The sequence below is a fragment of the Mus musculus genome, chromosome 14 (assembly GCF_000001635.26).
Source record: "Mus musculus strain C57BL/6J chromosome 14, GRCm38.p6 C57BL/6J".
NCBI lineage: Eukaryota > Metazoa > Chordata > Mammalia > Rodentia > Muridae > Mus > Mus musculus.
This window is the reverse complement of record NC_000080.6, coordinates 23,074,274-23,097,034: the sequence shown is the minus strand read 5'-3', so window position 1 is coordinate 23,097,034 and position 22,761 is coordinate 23,074,274. Positions and strand designations below refer to the sequence as shown.

Below are 22,761 nucleotides of genomic sequence, written 5' to 3'. Positions count from 1 at the left end.
ACACACACACACACTCACACACACACACACACACACACTCACACACACACACACACACACACTCACACACACACACACACACACTCACACACACACACACACACACACACACTCACACACACACACACACACACTCACACACACACACACACACACACATGCTTAAAAATAAAATTTTGAATAGGGAAGGCAGGAGGCTTGGGTGCAGACCCATGGTTTTCTGGGATGCTCCGACCTTTGCAATATCTCCTCTGGGTTCCTTTGCTGAAATCACAGCTTGTGTATTAGATAGTCTGTGCTTTCCTGCTCATAGGACTAGAGTCTTGGGGTTCACCATGCTTCCTCCTGCCTGCCTCCTGCTAAAGGAGCAATCAATGTACCTGGTGCTGTTGCCATGGGAACACCCTAGCCAGGAGAAGGTGGTATTCCAAAGTCTCCCTGGGTCCAGCCCAAAATGAGGGAGAGAGGCACACTCTAGAAGGTGCCATCTATCATCATCTGCCTGACATGCCTAGGCTAAAGAGATCTGAGAAGCAGAATTTCACAAAACACGAGCTACATCGCCTCATCTCATCACTTCCTGACCAGCCAGCGGAAGCCATGTGCACACATCTCCAAACACAGGCACCCAGTCAACCTCCTCAGATGCAAAGGTCCTTTGTTCTCCTGAAAACTTGCCTTTGTTGGTGAGGTTGCTGTTGTTGTGGTCTTGGGAGGGAGGAAAATGCAACTTGAGTTTTTAATATGGTAAACGTCAGTGTTTATGCCTGTGCGGGCTGGCCTAATTATCCCATGTCCTCTAAAATCTTCTGTTGTAATTACCACTCACTGCAGTGACACCTCCTGCTAAAGGGAGAGCCATCAGCAGCAGGAGCACAGAGCCCAAGCGCACTCAGCAAACTGCAGGCAACACCAGCAGCCTGGGCTGGTTTTGAAATGGTGGGAGCTTCCTGAGCCATTTCCCCTGGTCCCTCCAGAGTAAATGCCACTCTGGCTGAAAAGTTGGAAATGTTTGTCAGGCAGGGAACAAAGCTGTGAATGAATCCTACAGTAATTTGCTTTCCCACAATCCGTTCTTTTCTCTAATCCAGCCTATATAGGCAACTGATGGAGGTGGGGGGTTGGAGGGAGACAATTAGCCCCACTGATATCTAGTGTGAGGCACCATTATAGGTATAATAGCCTTTGTGTTATCTACATACTTACTATAGCGCACAGAGAACTGGCAGAGGAGTTGAGACAGCTCCAGAGAATGGCTTTTTAAAGAAAATACTATGTTAAAGAGACTAATCCTTCTGAAAAACAAATTGCCCATTAGTATACATGTGTGGTATTGAATTTATATTCACAGTGTAGAGGGAACACTTTGGCCTGGTGTCCATGCTTGGAAGTGTATAAAGCAGGGAAGGGGGTTGGGGGGGGGGGAGAGAAAGAGAAGAAATGGGGAGGGATCAATATATTCAGTGTAAGTAAAGTCACAGCAACCTTTAAAATAATAAGACAAATCCATTTATTTCGCAAATGTCTTCATTTCCAAATGCCATTGTTTGGGGCATTCCGCTGTCACGGTCCATGACATTTTCGAAAACTCGGCTCTTAATCATTTAGGTGTAGCTGGAGTTCTCAGGCAACAGCCAAGTTAAAAGATTATACATTCACCCTGCTGCTCTGGCAGGGAAGATCGACTTTAACAGCCTTGTCCTGTGGGGTGAAGGAGGGAGTCTGGTGGTGGGGGAAGAGGCTCGGAGAAAGACAAGGCTTAAATATGGACAGAAAAGCTCAGTTGTATTGCTATATACAATGAAAAGTAATTACGGAGAAAAATGAAAGCTGTTTCTTGCTGTTAGCAGGAAGAATAAGAGAATTCTGTACCTTTTTAAAGCTCCGAGTCCATTTTGATGTAATTGGTTCTGGAATTATTTATGACATTAATTGCTGCGCTATCGACTGCCTGTCAGTGGCTCTGGCAGTTAGTCCATCTTTCTTAGCAGAGACAGCCTGCTCAGCCCAAACTAGACTGACAAGCTAATTATACCCATCTTCCCCTTCAATGACAAATGCTGTTCATCAGAAACCTTTCTAGAAATAAGCTCTCATTCTTTCCCCTTTTTCCTGAGCCAGACAGAACAGATATCTCAAGGTGCAGATCACAGCTAAAACTCAGCTCACAGGGCTATTAGCTCTGAACATCTCACTTGAGCCAAAAACCCTAAGCATCTTATGTTATCAAACTGTATGTCATTCCCAGATGCTGCTTTTCAGGCACGAGCAGGGGCCCAGCCTGTCAGTCAGAGCAGGGCAGAGTGAGCCCAGCTGACTAAATTAGCCCAGCTCTTCTTTGCTATCTACCCCAGCTGGCTCAGGTGATGATGTGAAGTTAGCAAATGGCCTTTGATTTCTACAGTGACTGCAGTTGCCTCTGTGTGTGTGTGGGGGGGGGGGGGGCGCTAGATTTAGGAGGGTTGCTTATTGCAGGGACCCATTTTGTGGAGGCACACTAGGGAGTCCCTCTAATTACCAGGTGGCTTTATCCAAAAAGCTCTTCGTCAGTGAATTGCATAATTGGTTCTTGGATTTAAGGTACCATGCAGATCTAGTGCAGCCTTTTGGAGGTAATATGTCTACATCAACAGACACCTATATTTGGGCAACTCAGGGAGAAGATACAGAGAAGGAGGTTAGGTTAGGTATACCTTAGGTATGTGTAGGCTAGTTTGAAAGATAAAACATTCACATAGCAGGTGGGAAAAACATGACAGCATTGTGAAAATATGCAGTCTTCTTTGCAAATCCCAGCTGGCATGTTCCCTATCATGGATTTGCCTTTTGTTGGTCTTGGTCTACTTTGTTTTGTTTAAAGGGAATCAGCTGCATTAATTCTCATCTTAAATGCTACGAAGACCTAGGGTAAGTAAGATTCACCTGTGCCTTGTTACTTGTGCTTGATAGACTCAAATTCCCTGCTCTCTATTTGGGTCATAGGCTTGTTACAAACTTGAAACCAGACCCGTGGTGTAAGTTCAGCATCATCCTACCTGCCAGATGTGGTTTCACAGAAATATATCTCCAGAAATCATTAAGACACTGCTTAAAGAAGAAATCTAACACCCAGTAGAATGTTTATAGAATAAGAGGTGAGCCCTTTCCTCAGAACAGCCGTTAAGTGGAACTGCTTGGAAAATATGCTCAGAAGGGCTTAGAGACTATGGGATCCCAGGCTAGCATTAGTACATCAGTATCCTGCTTTAAAACATGCTACTCTCTTTATTTCCAATTGACTAAGATGCTTGTAGAGGCAAGTAGAGAAAGAGTGGGGCAGGCTAGGGTGAACTTGTATTGTGTGGGCTAACTGGAACTATGTTTCTGACAATTCTGTTTTTCAGGATCCATTTTTTTTGAGAAGTGGAAGGAGGAAGTAGAGGTGTGACCAAGGAGGAAGTAGAGGTGCGGACATGATGCTTGGCTTTTCTGCGGACTTGCTGCTGGGGCTCCATTTGCTTGCTTGTTGGCTCTACCGGTTGCTGTAAACAGCATGGGGCACTCACATTTCCTCTAGCCTGTCCAGCCTTCTGTTCCAGGATTTCTAATGTGTGGTCCAAGTGCCAACAGAGCACAGCAGCTCCTCTCCAAAAATGGAGGCCCATAAAAGGTAAGAGGCTCTTCTGGCTTCCGGAGGAATACACACTCCTCCTGACTTGTAGTTCAGCTTTATAGGTTCTGGCTTCTCCTTGCTCTCCCTACTTTGTGCTCTTTTTGTTTGCTGGCCCAGTACTAACTTAAAAAGTAAGCACCATGCATGCACAGGGGTCCACATTAATGGATTCAGTCGACTGAGGATGAAAACCTATTGGGTATGGAGCTGACGCATCTAGATTCTGTTTTCCTTACAATCCTCACTAACCAATATGCCATGACAGCTATCTACACAACCCTGCAATTATATTCAGTATTGGAAGTGATTTACAGATGGTTTAAATGATCCAAGAGAGTATATTAATGTTATATGTAAAAGTTATGATAATTTATATAAGAAGACAAGTGTTCACCTGACTCTATACCCCATGAATCCTGAAGGCTGACTGTGTTTATATTTATAGCACTCTACATTTCATATATATATATATATATATAATATGTATAACATGTAGAACTCTATTATATATGTGTATATGTATATATATATATACATATATATATATATATATATTCTACTGGTGATTCTTTTTTCTTTAATGAAACATTGGATAAATCAGAATACTAGGGAAGCTCGGGGTATCTTAGGGTTCCTCTTTGTGCAACTAGTGCTAAGATATAAGAGAAGGAAGATTCCAGGAAAGAGACATTTTCTGTTGTTGTTGTTGTTTATTTTACTTAAGCATGTAGGAGAAGGTTCAGATGCTGTACCCCAAGGCACAGACATTGTGTAACTCTGAGAATCTGATTTTTCATGTTGTTGTTAGGCAACTGAGGAAAGAAAAACGATGTGGAATTTGAGCTCTAGAATCTTAAACACTGGGTGTTTTCTTTCAGCACCAAACACTTGTGTAGCTAGACACCTAGATTTGTTTTCATAGTGGAGTGCTACAAGTATAGGCTACTGGTTGGTACAGTGCAGAGCAGCAACACTTTTCCTACAAAGGAGTATAAGTAGGATGGGGTTTCTTAGTGATTCATGGGTTAAAACATTGCTGCTGATGGAGGCCTGTTCATGCATACTTAGATGGCTGGTTTCCCTAAGAGTAAGGTCATTTCTCTGCCACAAAAAGATAATCAAGCCCAACATTTTAATGTGTTTAGTCTCAGTCTGTTTTATCATCTCTAAAATAATGGGTTTTTTTTCTCCCTAAAGTTCAATTATTTATGTATAGGACATTTCTCTTAGTTCTTGACAAAATAGCTACCAGTAAACCTAGTTATTGTTGATAATATTATTAATATTATTATTATAGGAAAGTAATGTGTGAATATAAAATATAACCCCAAATAAGGCAGATGGCATGGACCATGTGTCCTGATGTGGGAAACATGGGAGAGAGGATGGTGAGCATCCCATGTTCGTTTATTCGATGGGAAGTATTTGAAATCTCCTATTTTGGAGAATATTCACACACACATACATGAGATACATTTGCAGACCGACACTCAGCACATTTCAGAGCTGGGAGCTTCCATGGACTAGTGAGGCAAGAACACATCTTTTCCTGTGATTTGTTTCTCTGTGAGATAGAGAGGCTCACCTGAATGGTCCTTGGGGAGAATCATGATCATGTGATCGAATATGTCCAAGAAGGCGAAAACACAAAATCAAGACCTGGTTTTGACTGAATACAGGGGGTCCTGCATGAGCTGGAAGGTTGGTGTATGGTTGCTATAGTCACTGCCCACTTATTGAATGAGCTAAGACATTATGAAAACCTGAATAGATGCTAGAGGCACAAATGAGACCTCTCTGAGAACATATTTCTGTTACATGTGTTGGACTTGTTAGGAGAAATTTGTGTTTCTTATGTTTAATGAATGATTATAATGGTCAAAGAATAGTTTCCCTTCATGAAGCCCTGTCCTCACTAGGTTAAGAGGGTAATTGAATAGCTGAACTATGCACATGATCCCCACCCATATACTGTTTGGGAAAAATATGTATTAATTTAACATGAAACTTTAAAAACTGACTCTTTCAAACACTACTTATAAAATTGTGTGCCATCCAGGATAGCTCTTTTGTACTGTTTTTTGTTTGTTTGTTTGTTTGTTTGTTTGTTTTGTTAAACTGTGTAGGGACACTGAAGCAGGTCGGTTGAGAGTACAGCATAAGGTATTATGTAGTTCCCACACTTTGTTTAGAAGGTAACAATTACATTCTATATTCTATCAAATTTGCCAGAAATAGAGGTTATAGATTTCCTTGACAACCTACAAGGATCAGATTGCCTGCTGTGTTATGGACATATGACCCAAATACTGTGCCCCAAAATGTGAATTTAATGATAGTGGGTGAATGGATGAACCAACTTCAAGCCAAGATCTAGTCTGAGTTATCTGGCTAATATGGAAATTGATGAAAGAGAAGCAGAGATGTAGGAGTAACCTGAATTTACCTAAAAGGATGACCTGGGCCAGGTGACATCGACTCAACCAATTTATAACTATGCCATGAAGGTAAAGAATTCTAAGTAAACAAATCAAATTAATAAATGAAAGTGATGTTGGCAAACAGTCTTCCAATTATGCAGTTTAGACTTTCAAATGGCTGCTTTACATTATAAGGAAGGAACTCTTCAGCTCAGCCCCAATGAAGGCAGAAATCATCTTCTGATTGCTATGAAAACATCAATAGTATCTTATAGTTACTAAACACATCATAGACTCCAAAGTCCTTTACATATATTTTCCCACTTAAAATGACACAGCTACTACTAGAGCTTCAGCATTGGCAGGGACAGGACATCTTTTTGTCTTATCATAGTAATCTCTTCACTCTAATAAATACATGTTGAACAGATCAATGACAGCTAATAGGATGCTAAGGCTTAACAATGCCATTTTCCAAATGTCTAATCATTCACGAGTGGCAGAGCAGTTACTTATTGACCTACCGTGTTTCCAGGTTCACTCATAACTCAACCTTCCCTGCACCCACAATGGCAAGTAACTGCCATTAGCTTTTTGCATATTGGCAGTGCTGAAGTTGAGGAACTGTTAAAAAAAAATTTAGATCATAAAGAAAAATAAGGAAAAAAAACCGAAAAAAAAAAAAAAACCCAGTGTGATCGGCTTTAGAGAAATGAGTTCACGGGCCCCAAAGAAAGCCAGCTGTCTTTCTGACTTTTGTCAATATTATGATTTATGATGCTGTGTAGGTTGGTATTTTGAGGTCAGGTTTTATGATGCTTCATTAATATGTTCCTCTTTTCTAAATGGTTTGAGATTTTTCAATAAAAATATCCTTATCTTTGGCCAAAGTTTAGAACACAAGCAGATGGTTTCTGTAAGAACAATATTAACTACACCAAGCCCTGGGTTTGATCTTCAGCATCATATAAGCCAGGCTTGCTGGTGCATGCCTGTAATCCTAGCATCTAGTAGGGAAGGCAGGAAGATCAGATGTTTAGGATTTCCTTGGCTACAAGAACCATGACTAGGCCAGCCTATGGCACGTGAAACCATGCCTCAATACACAGCATTATTGGTTTATGTTATATAACAATCATAGAAGATTATATTCTGGGGGCTTCCACATGGTCTCCTGCAGTGTGAAATTCCATACCTGATTACTTACTAGCCTTTGGGATGGTAGAGAAGGTAGCTCTTCAGATGCAGTCAAGAGAGGAAGGCTGTTCCCCTGAACTCTAGGGGTCTTCTCTTTGTATATTCTCAACCTAAAGGTGTAGGTGCAAGGAAGAAAGAGATAAAAGCCCAAATATCTGTTGATAAGCTCACACCTAGTTACTGGGTATTCACAGGCTTCATCCTGCTCTGGATGGATGGCAGAAGGGGTCGTTTGCCACCTCCTCACCCTGTCCTTTTAAGTTTTCAACATTTCCTTGACAATTGTAGTTATTTTTTTTCCCCAGGTGAGTACCACAAGGGATCTTATAGAAGATGCATTTGTTTTTGACTTCTAATTAATCAAGATAACATCTCTCTCAACCACTAGACAGTACAATCAATACCTCAGGCAGCCACACCGCCAGTTAGATGGATACACCAATACCTAGTATTGGCAAATCAGTGATGTATTTAACCATGTTATACTCTATCATTTTATAATATGAAAGTGGTGTGATTATGTTAAGGGTATGGAGAGGAGGGTTTCTGCCTTTGCAACCAGTATTAAGGTTTCTTCTCTATCCTGAGCTCTGGCCTACTCCCTCCCTTAACCAAAGCTAGGGCAGTAGTTCTGGTTCATTTTCCAGATTTTCATTGGTATGAAATTGCTCATCATCATAATATGTAGTAGAATTCCAGAAGAAACTAGTAGGATAAAGATCTTAAGTAAAAAAAGTGGTTGTGTCTATGAGCTCCTTGTATCAGCTAACCTCAGGGCTGACATCCTTGGTGCCCTGTCTGTTCTGAGATCCTGTTCTCCAACTGAGAATTAGAGTGTGGGAAGAAGAGGGCAGGAACTGAGGACATGAGATACTGTGCTGGCAGGGCCATGGAGGATCTCCCCTTAGGGAGAGGGGAGTGCATTTTGAGAGATTCGCTGTAGGATTTGAATGTGATACTTGATCTAGACACTGTGGACATCCTTTGGGACTATAGTTCAGACTCTTGAACACTTGGTCCCCAGTTGATGACACTATTAGAGGAAGTTTAGGGTGAAGGCTTACTGGAGAAACTATATACTGAGGTCTATTTTTAAGAGTAAAAGCCATGGATCATTTCCATCCAGTTCTGTCTGTCTGTCTGTCTGTCTGTTTCCATCTGCCTCTGTGTCTCCGTCTCTCTCTCTCTCTTTCTTTCTTTCTTTTCCTCTCCTCCCTCTCCCCACCCTCTCCCTCTTTCTCTGTGTATGTGTGTGTGCACTTGTGAGTCTGCATGCATGCTTCTTGTGTGTGTGGGTGTGGCCAAGATGTGGGTTCTTTACTTCTTGCAGCCAATCCTGCTGCTTGCTGCCATGCTTCCCTAACAATGGACTTCAATCCCTCTGGAACTGTAATGCCCAAATAAGCCTCCCCGCTTAAGTTAATCACCTTTCTCATGAAGTTTTATCACAGCAACAGAAATGGAACTAAGACAGGGGCAGAAACCATCAAATCAAGGCTCTGTTGGAGAGGGAAGAACTTTGTCCTTGCACAGTGGCCTACTGCATACCTCTGACCTAGAATCACAGAAACTATATTCTAGCAACTTACCAGGTACCAGGAGTAGGGAATTGGGCAAGCCTCTGAGACAAAGAACTCTTCTGGGATCTTTACTCAGAGCCCTGCCATGCTGCTCAGCTCACATGGTTGCTGTTTGGTAGGGTGGGCTTAGTCTAAAACTCCAAATCTTCTTTTACTTTGTAAGTGCAGAGCTTATTGTTTGCATGCTTGCATCCCTCTATCTCATCTTGTGTAGCCCTACTTAGCCTGGAACTGTGCAGCTTTGGATGACCTTGAACTTGTGATCCTTCTGCCCCCAACCTTCCAAGTACTAGGGTTAGAGGTATACACCAACCCACGAAGTTTTATGCAGCACTGGGGATCAACACAGGACCTTGTGTGAGCCAGGCAAGTACTCTATCAACTGAGCTTTAACTTGGTCCAGGAAATACTAGTCCTGACGTCATGGTGAATGCTGAGTGAAGGGATCTGGAGGAAGGCCTCCTCCTAACACAGGGAAAAGATTTAATGGGCTTTATTTCCCTCCTAGTGGCATGTTTTCAGTACTCCAATGTCATGTTCTGAGCCATGTAGTCTGTGTAGAAGAAATCCCAGTGTGTCGCCACAGCATGGAACCTACATAGAAGGTATGGAAATGAACCAGGGTTTTGACTGGTTGTCTGGTGAATTCATCTTGACATCCTATCTACCTTTAGTGTATTACCATGTGAACATGCCATATAAATTAGGAAAACACTCAATTATACATGTTTGGTAGACATTTAAGTTTTACCACGTCTGTATCATGCAAGAGAGGTGTCCTGGTTTGCTCTCCCTTGCTATGATAGGAGTACACTTATGACATTCAGTATATTCCCATTTTTTTGTTTTGTTTTCTTAGTTTATGTTTTTGTTTTGTTTTGTTTGTTTTTTTCTTTGAGACGGGGTCTTTCATATAATTTGGAGCTGTCTATTTAGGCTAGCCTGACTTCCCAGAGAGCCCTCAGGATCTGCCTGTTTCTCCCCCTCCCCTTCCCTTCCCCAGCACTGAGGTTACCAGTCAACGATCACAGCTCATGCATTTTCTGTGGGTGCTGGGGAATCCAAACTCAGATCAACCACTGAGCCATCTTTCTAGCTCTTCCTTCCATGTACTGGATTTATTGAGTTGAGTTTTGATGATTGTATCAGACTTCCAAACTTGATTTCTTTCATAAGCTATACTTAACTGCAATAACAACTTTTGTTTTGTGTTTTGAGATAAGGTCTTACTATGTAGTCATGGCTGGATGGCTGGCCTGGAACTCACTATACTTGGTTGGGGGGTGGGGGGCATGGGTATAGGAGAAATAGGGGAGTGGGAGAGAATCCGAGTCCTGCCAGAGTTCCAGTGCTCTGGGTGGGCGGACACGGGAGGACTGCTCACGCTTTCCACATAGCCCTGGTGGGCATCTGGTTGTGCTAAGCCACTGACCCCATACAGCAGGTGGTGGACAAGGGGCAGCCCCAGGTACCAGGTTCTCAGCCTCTGGCATCCCACACTTGTTATGGCGGAGGAGCTGAGAACAGAATAGCCCTCCCCACCCCCCAGGGCAGCACTAGGCCCCAGAGATGAAGAGAGGATAGGGCAAGGAAGAGGGGACACAGGATGGTTCCCACGCCGGCTCCCACGCTGGCAAGGATCTTTGGTCAGGTCCATAGCTGGAGCACAGGATGGCCTTCTGGCAGGAGGTTAGATGTAACTCCTTAGGAGAAAGCCTATCCCATCATTTAAGCACGGCGGGCTTTCATGATCAGAGACAATCTATGGTTTTAGAGCTTTATTGTAAGGCAGGGAGAAAGGAGAGAAGTTAGAAAGAGAGAGAGAGACTGACCGTGGCCACATGGAGAGTGGGGGAAAGGGAAAGAAAGGAGAGCTAGAGAGTAAGAAAGGTGAGGGCTAAAGAGAGTGAGGAGGGGCCAAACAGCCTCTCTTATAGTGGCCTGGGCTATCTTACTGTTGCCAGGTAACTGTGGGGAGGAGCATACCTGGCAAAAGTCAGGTAACTGTGGGGGTGGAGTCTAGCCAAAATGCCAGAAGCTTGGGACATTGTCTGTGTGACTGAGTCACAGAATTATGGACAAGCACCTGATTCTGGGAATGTGGCTCACCTTTCCATCCTTTGTAGATTTCTCTATTGGGTCACCAGAGCATACCCCATTCAACCAAAATAGGCTGCCTATCACAGTCCCACACTTGGTGATTAACTTACCATGCTGGCCTCAAAATTCAGATCCACTTCTGCCTTCTGAGTGACAGAAATAATGCCTTGTCCTACCATTCCCAGTGGTTAAAAATTTTTAAATATTATTCAATTTTAAAATTTTAATTTCAAAAATAAAAAACTTAAAATATTTGAGTTTTAATTTGCTAATAATTTGTCTAGAGTTTGCCTTTAGTGTAGCTTTTTATTTCTGTATTTGTCTGCTGGTTATACATAGCATATAAAACGAGGGGGCAAATAGCATGCACACTCATTTCTCCTGAAGAGTTAATATGAGATTGTAGTTGCTTCTAATTTGCATGTTTGAAATAATTCTCTGGGGTAGTTTTTGAGCTTTGAAGAGTTCATTTTGATATTTTAGTTTAAAAAAATGTTTATCAGATGTCAAATAATTACAATTTCTGCTTATTTAATAAAATTTGATCAGCTTAAAACACAAATAGTTTTGAAATTCTGGGTGGACTTTAGATGTAAATATGAAAGGCAAAATAAGATTGGAAGTTAAAAATCTGGTAATGTATGTGGGATAAAGTGAATATTTTAATACATTGAAAGAACATTAATCAAAAAATAAAGGTTAAGAAAACATCACATCAAATTCAGTAACTTTTGCTCATGTAAAAATACTGTGAAGAAAATGGGAGAAGATATCTGTACTGTTAAAGCAGAAGAGGCCAAAGTAAATAGTAATTAGTAGATATCTATTAAGAATGAGTTAGACTTTTGCTCGTTTGTAAGAAAAGCCAATGAAGCTAAAATAATGAAAGCTGCTAGCATCATTGCTGATGGACAGGCTTAGAATGATGCTTCATTGAAAGGGCCACCTAATTCCCAAATACAAAACCAGGAAGGAAGTAAAGTTGGGTTTTATCAAAGTGTGTTGTAACAGCAGAGAAGCTGTGATATGACAGTAAACTCATTTCAACATTCCATGGTAAATGTTACAACAAAAAATATCCCCTCCTGGCCTGCTTCCCGAAAAGTTCTAGTGTGTTTTGGGTCACTGTGACACCAGCATTCTCTTCAGCAGTGACTCATAGCATTTGGGGGTTGAGATCAACACCACAGTTGATTTATGACCATGCTCAAGGCCCCAAGAAATTTTCAGCAGAAACCAAACTTGGAGCTTATATGGGTGCCACTGCCTATTTTATCAAATTTTTGTCAAGTTTATTTATTTATTTTTTAAATAAATGAATGTACTTATCAAATCCTCATGCTATTTAGAGATACTTAACTACAAGCCAATATATTGAGTTAAGAACTATTAAAGAAATATATTGTGCTAGCAGGCTGGAGGTTTGGATTAAAGATTATCCACACATCTGCTGTTATCCATCATGCCCCTAACCTCAGTTTGGGGCTAGAGAAAATCAGAACAGCCTCTCCCACCAGGTGAACTTGGGTACCACCTGTTACTTTGGCTGAGTAGGAAGCCTGCCCATGGATTTTTAGTAAGCAAAAAAATTTGACTTTGGCAGAACATTAAAAAGAAGTAATATTTCAAAATAATGCAAGAGAGCAATATTTATGAAACTGTTTTGCACACAGTTTCTGAGAAGCCAGCTCTGGCCTACCATTATAAATCATTCTCTGACTGCGTTAGAGGGGAGAAGGTTTGCCAAATAGATCCTAGAGGATCTGTAACAGAGACTGCTGTTTTAAAATGATCAAATTATCTTAGGATCTAGACATGGGGAATGTTAGCACTCTGCTCTCCCCCCCAACTCCTCCCCCACCAAATGTGGAAAAGAGTTTCAAAATGGAAACCTATGAAAGAGAGAGTAGAATAAGAACACAGAGAGCAAATAGACACAGGAAACCAGTGGGACCAGCCCCACATCCCCCTCTAACCAGCCCCAGATGGAGGCGTCCACCATAGCAGCCACTCCTACATTGTTGTGGCTTGGTAGCATCAGTTGTTTAGCATGTCATTGCAAAGTTCTCTGAACACTTCCCTCTGGCTTTGTCCATTTGTAGACACCACTCTGGAATTGGGGTATGACAAGAATTAGAATTGACATCCACCAAACTCTGTGTGTCCTGGAGCCAGCCTCAATGGCTCTGCCACTGTCACATCAAGCTCCATCCCTCCCGGCCACTCTGTGTCTGCACCCATGACACCTGTCAGAAACTTTCAAGTGTCTGCTCATTTCTTTATCAATGTGGCCTGCACAGCCCAGGCAAAGGAGGAGTGACATTTGGGATGAGAGAGAGATGGGTAGTGCCTCCCCCGCCCTCTGTCTCCTCTAACTGTCAGCTTGAGTTTTCTCTCTACATATCAAGATTGATACCTAGTTGCCTTGTCATTTAGAAATGCATGGAGTGGTAACCAGGTTTGAAAACAGTGTGGGAGACTGGGAACTTGAGCAGTCTCCTTAGAGAATGATGCATCAAGAAGAAATTAACCAAAAGAGGCATGGAGCTGGGCTATCTCTGCCCTTTGGAAATGCACTGCTTCTGGAGACGGTGGGTGGGTCCACTGGAGCAATCTGAACATATGAGTTATTCTGCATTTCCTTGCTCTTTCTATCAAACTGCAACAATCAGACATGCATGTTATCCCAAGAGTGAAGGTTTTAGATGTCTTTACTTTTCTTTTTCTTCTTTATAATAATGCTTTTATTTTAATAAGTGGTGTTGGTTAAATATGCATCTTAACTCTGGCCCATCACAGTGTTGCATGCTCTGTTCTGTTTCATGATTATTTTTAAAATAAGAGAAGCTGTAATAGAGAGAACCATAGCCTCCATTGCCAGCCTTCTGTGGGGACGAAGTTAGTGCCTCATTTTCCTTTCTTTTCATGTGAGACATCTTAACATTCTAAAGAGGTTTCATGGAGTTAAGTGTGGTCCTCAATGGGTTGAACTCCCAACTTCCAGTTGGCTTAAACTCTAGCTCTTGCCACCAAAGTGCTAAGCACGCTTTTAGTGATATTTATTGTGGTATTACACATAAATATGCATATGGTATGTATCCCCACAGTGTATAGTTCTGTCCACTCACTTGGGACAGTATTCCTAATCTAATACAGAGGGCACTCACATAGAGCTGGTTTGTCTGTGGCTCTCTAGGTCAAAGTCTTTCCAGCTGGCATTGAATTACCCTCAGAAAGTGGAGCAGCAAGTTACTGAAGAAGAACTGGCTGCATCATTATATGAGTAAGCCTACTCTGGACCCCACCTCTACTCATTTAAATCCATGCATAAATAACTCTCCTTCATTGTCTCTCTCTCGCTCTCCTTGGATACAAAATGGAAGGCTGCCACCATAAGTAGGCTTATTTGTAAGATTATCTTATTAATGAGATCATAGTTATAGAAATAACTTTGCTAATAAGTTACCTTACTAGTACAAAAATTGGTAAGATGTTGGATAGTACATATATGCCTTCTATAGTCAGTTGTTCTCATACAGTAGATAGGTAGCCATTGCTTTGGCCAACCGCGGATCAAAAATTAAAAAAAAAAATTGTTCTGTGTATCTAAAACTTGCATAGACATTTTCTTGTGCCGTTTCCTGAACAATGAATTATACAGTAGTAGTGGTGGGTGTTCTATGAGAGGATTTGTATAGCTCTTATATCATCACATCTTCATGTTATATAAGGGACTTGGGCATCATATTTAAACTATTATGGGGCTCTATACTCAATTTTATGTGGATGTCAAGGTACTTCCAGGCTATAGATAGGTGGCATAACTCAGACTTTCCTCTTTGACCACACATCAAAAGTAAGTGTGTGTGATTCATATTTGTCCATGGTGTGACAACTTGTCTGAGGCAGGGAATAAGTAGGAACACAAGGCTTATGGGGGGGGGGGGGTTGAGATGTTTGCTATACTTTCATCATCCTAGGTTGGAAGAAGAGATTGAAAGAGATTCCAAGTAACTTGCTTACACTGAGAGAGTTAGGTGCTCCCAGAAAAATAAAGATAATAAGATCCTTGTGCTAGTAGTAAAAGTAGGCAAGGGTCTGCAGGGGCCACATTTCGTTTGTTTGTTTGTTTTTTCTTTTTAGTGATGTTGTTAATTTCATTTTGTTTGGTGCTGATACCTATGTACATGAGAAAAACAAGTATACCACTAAGTCACCTGCCTTCAAGTCTCCTTTTAAGGGTTAAAAAATAAATGGAAAAGGAACCTGGATGAGCATCTCCCAAGGTTCCACAAGCAGTGGGATGAAAGGGCACACTGTCAGCACCATCCCTGTGATATGGCTGTTTTCTACTTTTTATTCACACCCCAGGACAGCACCAGTTCAAGAATATGGCTCAGTGGGTGGGGTTAGGTGGGAACAAACCCACAGATCAGACACAGCTTCCATACCCTGGTAATCTGGCATGGTGACTCTGCTAGTCACCCCAAAATAAGAGATTCCAAAGTTAAGGATAATGGCTGATGTATTGAGGAGGGAGGTGGGAAGTTTCCATCAGAAATCTATGTCCTTATCCCCTTAGACAAAATTCACCATGTTGTGGAGAATGGGCATCATCAAAGGGCTTTGATTGTGGATGGTCTGGTGGCCTCAATAGAGGTACAGGTGCTCACATCAGCCCTCCTCCTCCTTAGGCTGACAAGGGTATCAGGCTTCAGTGCCTGTCTCTGGATGCAATGAATAAAGAGTGAAGCCTAATTCTCTCTCCATTCTCTCCTATAAATGGTGACAGTCACTTCAGACTAGCTTCTCTACTCATCCAGAGCAAATCTTTGGCATGAGCTCTGGTTTTAGGATGACTGGATCTGGCCTTCTTGGATGTCTTGAAACTGCATACCTGTCCTCCCTCTGAAGGGAATGTATTTCACATTGTGTTCTGGTGGCCAGGAGGTAGGCAAGACAGCAGAAGCAGAGTACCTTCACTGGCTCTGGCCAACAGGCTATACAGTCACCACCAAGGCTATCCCCTCTACTTGCGTTTAATTTTTATCAACCATAAAGTAGTTATTTGCATCTGTGTTTGATTTCTATATTCTTTTAAATTGTTTTTTGACTCCTGGTGGGAAGCATTATTTAAAATCTTAATAGAAGATTCTTGCTGGTAAATCCTTCAGTAGGAGATTGACATCATAAACAGAACCATGGGAAGTTACTAAAAGGGAATTGTGGGTAAACTCTAGGAGTTATCAGCTAGGAATTGAGCATTGACCCTTGAATCATGGGCCCAGGATCCCAGTAGTAACTATGTTATGTTGCAAACTAATACACTATACTAAATATAGGAGCTTAGGCATTTCTGTAAAGTGAAATTTAGAATTGGAAAGTTGGGGATTCACTTCTGAAACTAACTTCCCCGATCCTCAGCAAGTGAGTGAAGCTACAAATGAAGCTATGTCACCGGAGAGGAAAATTAGTTCTGATGGTAATCTCAGATTGTGACTACGAATGCCAATGAGAACTTTAGGCATTGCTATTCATGGACAGGGCAATTAGAATCTCAGCCTATTCCACCCTCACGGAATCATTCCTGGAGTTGAAAGGGGATACTGAATGTGACACTGGAACTACCTCAGTTATCAATGTTGTTTGCAAGGAGACAAAGCTGATAGAAAGTGCAGGAAGTACAGGTTGTGAGCTACAGTAGCTCCTAGAGAAAGGAGCACAGGAGGGAGCAAGTATAGGAGACTGTCATAGTTTTGTGATAAAATATTCTGACCAAAAGCAACTTGGTAAAGAACGGGTTTATTTGACTTACAGGTTATAATATGTTAAGAGAAGCCAAGGTAGAAACCTGTTAGCAAGAACCAAAGCAGACACCATGGAGGGACAGTGATTGCTGGCTTATTTCACTAACTTTCTGATATAGCCCAGACCCACCTGCCCAGGGCTAGCTACTGCCCACAAAGGGCTAGAACCATCTACATCAAATATTAACAACAACCACAACAAAAAATGACCCCACAGATAATACAACAGGCCAATCTAAGGGAGGCAATCCTTCAATTGAAGTTCCCTCTTTCCACAGATGTCTAAGTGTGTGTGAAATTGGCCCAAACTAGCCAGCATCATAGGTGTGTTTGTATGCACCAGTGACATCTATATGGAAAAAGATGGGTATTTGTTCAGTGTGTCAGAAAAAGGCTGAAATAGTGAGTTGGGAAGACAAGTTTCATGAAAACTAGATCTGATTGGAATACACTGATCTCATTCTATGATGTGATTTTAGTTATTGAAATATTGCAGCTGTAGAAGTTATACATTATGGCAAGAACCAAATAGGAGAAAGTATCATATAAGGATCTAGATCTGATATTCTGTAATATCTATCTGTCTATCTATCTATCTATCTATCTATCTATCTATCCAGCCATCTATCATTTATCTCTCTGTCCATAGATAGATAGATATTAGTCACATAATATATATTTATATATAAATATTTGTATCTGTTTGCATATATATATATTTATATATGTGTATATAAATATTTGTATATATAAATACATTTATAAACATATATAAATAAATAAAATATAAATATGTTGGCTTAGACAAATTTATACAGACAGATATATTTTAGATATAAATAAGATATAAATGTTTAAAGCTAAGTATAATAAATAAATTTATATGTATCAGCTAAAAAAGTTTAACTGATACATATGAATGACACAACTTTAGAGCGCTCTGTGCTGATTAGTTTTTATTGTCAACAGAACAGAACACAGCCTACAGTCACCTAGGAACAGAGAACCTCATTCTCTCCACCACATGGCCCACGCCTCTGATAAAGACCTGCAAAGAGAGGAGAGGATGTGAACTTGGCACACTGGCCCAGGCTTTCAGACCCTCCTATACCTCATGCTCTCATGTCTTTCTTCCTGCAGTTCTGAAGTCAGAAGATCTAATGATTTTCAGAAGTCTTGTCTCTGCTTTGCCTGGACACTGGGCTGATGGTGATGCTGTGTGAACATGACCACAAAGCAACTTGTCTTTATAAATATCCATTCCTCCAAGGCTTGTGAAACCACTCACTTGAAATCTGAGTCTGTTTGGCAGGAAGACAGTAGCATGGCAGCTGTAGGTTGACATTGTTACCCTAGGCTAGTCCTTCACAAGCCCCCTCCCCCCCTTAACGGAGGACTGGAGGCCAGTGTGGTGGTTTAATACCAAGACAGCTGGCAGCTCCCACCTTGTTACCTGAGATTGCAAGGTGATCTGTGAAAACACTGTCCAAAATATTATCAGATGACCTCTGAAGATATGCTCACTGCTGCCCAAGAGCATAGAAGAAATGTCTATAGAATGTGCTCAGTAGTCACCTTTCTTTTCTACCATCCTTTCTTCACTTTCCTTTCTCAAACAAAACCAAAACCAACCAACCAACCAAACAAACAAACAAACAAACAAACAGGTCACCCAGTCGCCTGTTGAAATTTTTCGATTATTTGATGTACATGAAACCTTGGAATATGACCAACACTGGGCTAAGGTTTGGGAGAATAGAAATGAAAAAATTTACTGTTTATATAATTTGTGAGTCATAGTATATAGAGAAAAATATAAACAAGCCAGCAAGTTAAATTAAGGCATATTAGTACAACTGGGGTGTTTCTAAGTGGGTGTTTCTGAAGAAGCTGTAAGCATCAGGGAGATGTGCAAAAAATCACCCATGAAGGACAATCATGTCTCAGTCTGAGTAAGGTGTCTGCAAAGGACTCATCAGACACCAAGCAAATTCAAGAAAAGGGGCCAACACTTAAGTCATCATGAATAAACTTTTTTTTTTCTTTTGGGTGATTGTGTCATTGTTCCTAGTGGAAGTAAGTGGTGATTATTTCTAGAACTATATTCCTTCTGGTGATTCTTAATATTAAGTGATTTTTTTAGTTATGTTTCTACCATTTGTTATAGAATGAGGTAATTATATTTAAACATGTTTTTGTTTGTCCATTTTCCTGGGAGTTTCTAGTTGTCTTTATTTTATTCTTAAGACTTTCTTGTTTTGTTCTTGTTCTTGTTCTTGTTGCTTGTGTTTTTTTTTTTTTTTTTTTTGGCTTTCTGTTGTTGTTTTTATTTTATTAACTTCAGCATTTTTGCATGCCTATCTACCTGATCTTCCCTTGACTGACTCTCTCTTTGATACTATAGGTTATTGTTGATTGTTAAGTTCATGGTCACATGATCAGGTTGCCAGCCAAGTTCAGTTCTGCCTTAATTATCATGTATTTTAAGTAGCTTTCATTGTCATGATTATGTTCATTTGCACATGAAAATAATCACAAATAAACATAAAAGAATCTTATGTACACAAAGGAATTTGGAAGCTGGCTGTGCAGACATGTTAGGTCAGACTTTTGTTGTCATGGGCATGTTTTTTAGACTCTCATTTCTTCTTTACTCTGCCTGGGTGAGAGGGCACTATCATTTCTTCATTCCAAGAAAACAGGAGGCCAAATAGGGAGGTAACATCCACTGCTTTACAGAGAGATCCTTGGAACCCCAGTTATAATATATTCATTGCAAATCAATGACCAGAGGCCACTGAAACAGAGCCTGGAAATCTATTTTTAGCCAGCAAGAAAATATCTTACTAAAATTGTGAGGGTTTGTTGTTATTGCTGCTGAACAAGATAAGTGAAAGATCATTTTGGAAGACATGGTTCTCTTTCTGACTTGAAAATATCTTGATACTTTTTTAATCTCACATTTGTTTCACATTTTAGCAAAGTACAGAATATAAAGTTGTAAAGCATTTTCATTGGAAATTTAAAGGTGTTGCACTGCCATTACCCAGCCTTCACTCTTGTGGAAATGGGTAAACCTCACTCCACTGTAATAGCCGTATTGTTTACCTTTTGGACTTGGTACTATTTCTTTATGTCAGTGTTTTCAAAATAACCATTGGCTCCATGCATTTCTGAATTTATACGGATTAAATCTTTCCTTCCATTTTCTCTCTTCTTCTCTTTCTCTTTCTTTTTTTCAGAATAGTATTCCTATCTTAAGAAATACCACAGTTGGTTTATTTACCTTTGCAAACATTTATTTAAATATGAGAACATTTATGATCATATTTATAAATCATCCTTCAAAACCAGTTGGTGGCAGAAAGAAAAGGAGAGAATATATATATATGAAAATATGTGTGTGTGTGTGTGTGTGTGTGTGTGTGTGTGTGTACACATACACACACACCAAATAGGGCACTATTTTAAAATGTACAAAATAAATAAAACAGAAAACTCAGAAATAATTCTACACATGTATAGCAACTTGACAATAACAGAGCAACAAAAGGTGAGAAAACAACAGCCATCTATAGTCCAGGATTCCACTTCTAATCTGGGACCATGTCACCATGCAGTAAATTTTAGAGGGGCCAAATGTTTGCATATGCAGGACAAAATTTTATAGGACTCCAAAAGATAAATGGAATTCCTCAGATTTTAAAGTATTGAAGGTCTTAAGATATATCACTGTCCCTGAACCATACTAATTCATATATTATAAAATTTATGAAATTTAGTCATATGGAAATTGTAAATATGCTCTCCAAAAGACAGTAAATAAAGTTAAGAGGCAAACTAGAGACCCAGAGAAGATGTTTATTCACATATTAAAGCCAAGATTTAGGATCCAGATAATTCAGGGAGTCCCAAGAGTCTGTGTAATTTTAAGCTTTAATAGTTTCACAAGTTTAAGTGCTACTAATGTACATTAACAATTTTGAAAATTTGAGTGTATTTTAAAATATTAATGTGTTTCTCATTAAAATTCAACATGCACACTAACTTTGACTATATATCACTCAGGTTGATTTTCAAACTTCATGAAAACTACCACCATTCTTTCAGGGTACTAGAGGAAGTGAAATTATAATCCTAGCCTCCTGGTCCTCCAAAAAATATGATCTTGAGTGTGTGTGTGTGTGTGTATGTGTGTGTGTTATGCATATAGTGAGAGTTCCATAGGCATATGGAAGTTAGAGGTTGACACCAGATATCTTCCACAGTCCCCAGCATCTTATCTTTTGAGATGGGTCTTTCACAGACTCAACTAGGCTGGTATCCCTTTGTCCCCTAGCTTGGCACAAGCCCTTGGGATCTGAAGTCATGACTCTATGCTTATACAATGAGCACTTTACCAACTGAGCCATCTCCCAGCCCTAGGTTTGATATTTTGAAAAGGATAGAACCAAACAATAAGTGCAGGCTGTGGCAAGCCCCATTAGATAGGGCATGGGACAAAAGAAAAAGTTTATTAAACTTTTTTCTTTTTGCATTAACTTTGAATTTTAGAAAATGCTATATTGACATTCTTTTGGTTTTACTCTGTTTTTGAGACAGAGTCTCACTTTGTATCCTTAGGTGGTCTGGAACTTACTATGCAAAAGAGGCTGGCCTTAAATTCACAATTGGCCCCTTTCCTTGCATGTCAACACCAAAAATCTCCATTACCAAGAAAAAGAAAGAAAGAAAGAAAGAAAGAAAGAAAGAAAGAAAGAAAGAAAGAAAGGAAGGAAGGAAGGAAGAAAGGAAGGAAAGAAAATGAAATGCCAGTGCAGGGGCCTGGGTGTGGGGTCATGTGACCTCAATGCTGGTACTTAGGAGGCAGAGGCAGGAGGTTCTCTGAGTTGCTTTCTAGTTATAAATGTATAAAGTAGAAGAAAATCCATAAATGAAAGCGTGAGAATGGGGCTTTTCTACATTTTTGACATAACAAATGATTGCACCTTGACAGATTGGCAGAGGTCAGTGTGTGAGGTATAAAGAATAGGTAACATTCTTCATTTTGGCAATGTAGTCCAGGGATGGAAAAGCTAATTATGCTTTAAATAGGAAGTAAAGCTAATTATACCATTTTCTTTCTTCTTTTTATTGTAAGCATCATTTTACCAAAGATTTGTTAAAGATTTTAATATGTATAAAAGATGTACGTGTGTATATGTGTGTGCATGTCCAAGTTTTTGTATGAAGGTGTACAAGCTTGTGTGTACACATGTATAGAATCCAGAGGTCAAATTTTGGTGTTTTTTCTTAAGTACTATCCAGTATGTTTTTTGAGAGTGGGTCACTCATTGGAACCTGGAACTCACTAATTAATCTCAGCTGGCTGATCTGCCAAAGCCCCACAGAGATCCATTGTTCTCCTCTCTTCCCAGTAAGCACACACTGTGTGTCTATCTCTTTTATATGGGGTTTTGGGATTGAACTCAGGTCTTTATTCTCTTTAGGCAAGCATTTTACTAACTTAGCTATTTCCCCACCTTCATGAGTATCTATGTATCTATGCATCTGTCTGTCTATCTATCTATCTATCTATCTATCAATTGACATATCTATGCATCTATTTATTTATCTATCAATATATCTATGGATATCTATCTATCTATCTATAGATCTGTCTATAGCTATCTATCTATATTACAGTATTTATAGCTAGTGCCAAAAAGGAAGTATGAAAAATATTTTGAGCAACATCTCTAGCAGCAAAATATTTGGCTTTACAAGGTCTCTCACTAAACTCCTAGTTGGTCTGCACCCATGAAGACTTCACATCCCAATACATCCTAGAGTACCTGCTGCCCTCAGAGTAGTTGAGCAGTTGAGGACTCTCTGCACTCAGAGCAGTTGAGTATCTACTGCTCTCAGAGCAGTTGAGGATCAGCTACACTCAGCACAGTTGCACAACAGCTTGACTGCTGCACTGAAGACCCGATAGTCTGAAGACCTCCCAGGAGATCTACTGA

At 40.3% G+C, this 22,761-nt stretch overlaps 1 long non-coding RNA gene across 1 annotated transcript in view; it reads left to right on the top strand.

Annotated features, from left to right (window-relative positions):
• Positions 1 to 2,463: 2,463 nt before the first annotated feature.
• Gm10248 (predicted gene 10248) overlaps positions 2,464 to 22,761 on the top strand; it is a 56,378-nt gene continuing 36,080 nt past the window's right edge. Inside the window, exons 1-2 of the long non-coding RNA NR_033550.1 lie at positions 2,464 to 2,907; positions 3,384 to 3,649. This is a non-coding gene — a long non-coding RNA (predicted gene 10248). The remainder of the gene's footprint in view (positions 2,908 to 3,383; positions 3,650 to 22,761) is intronic.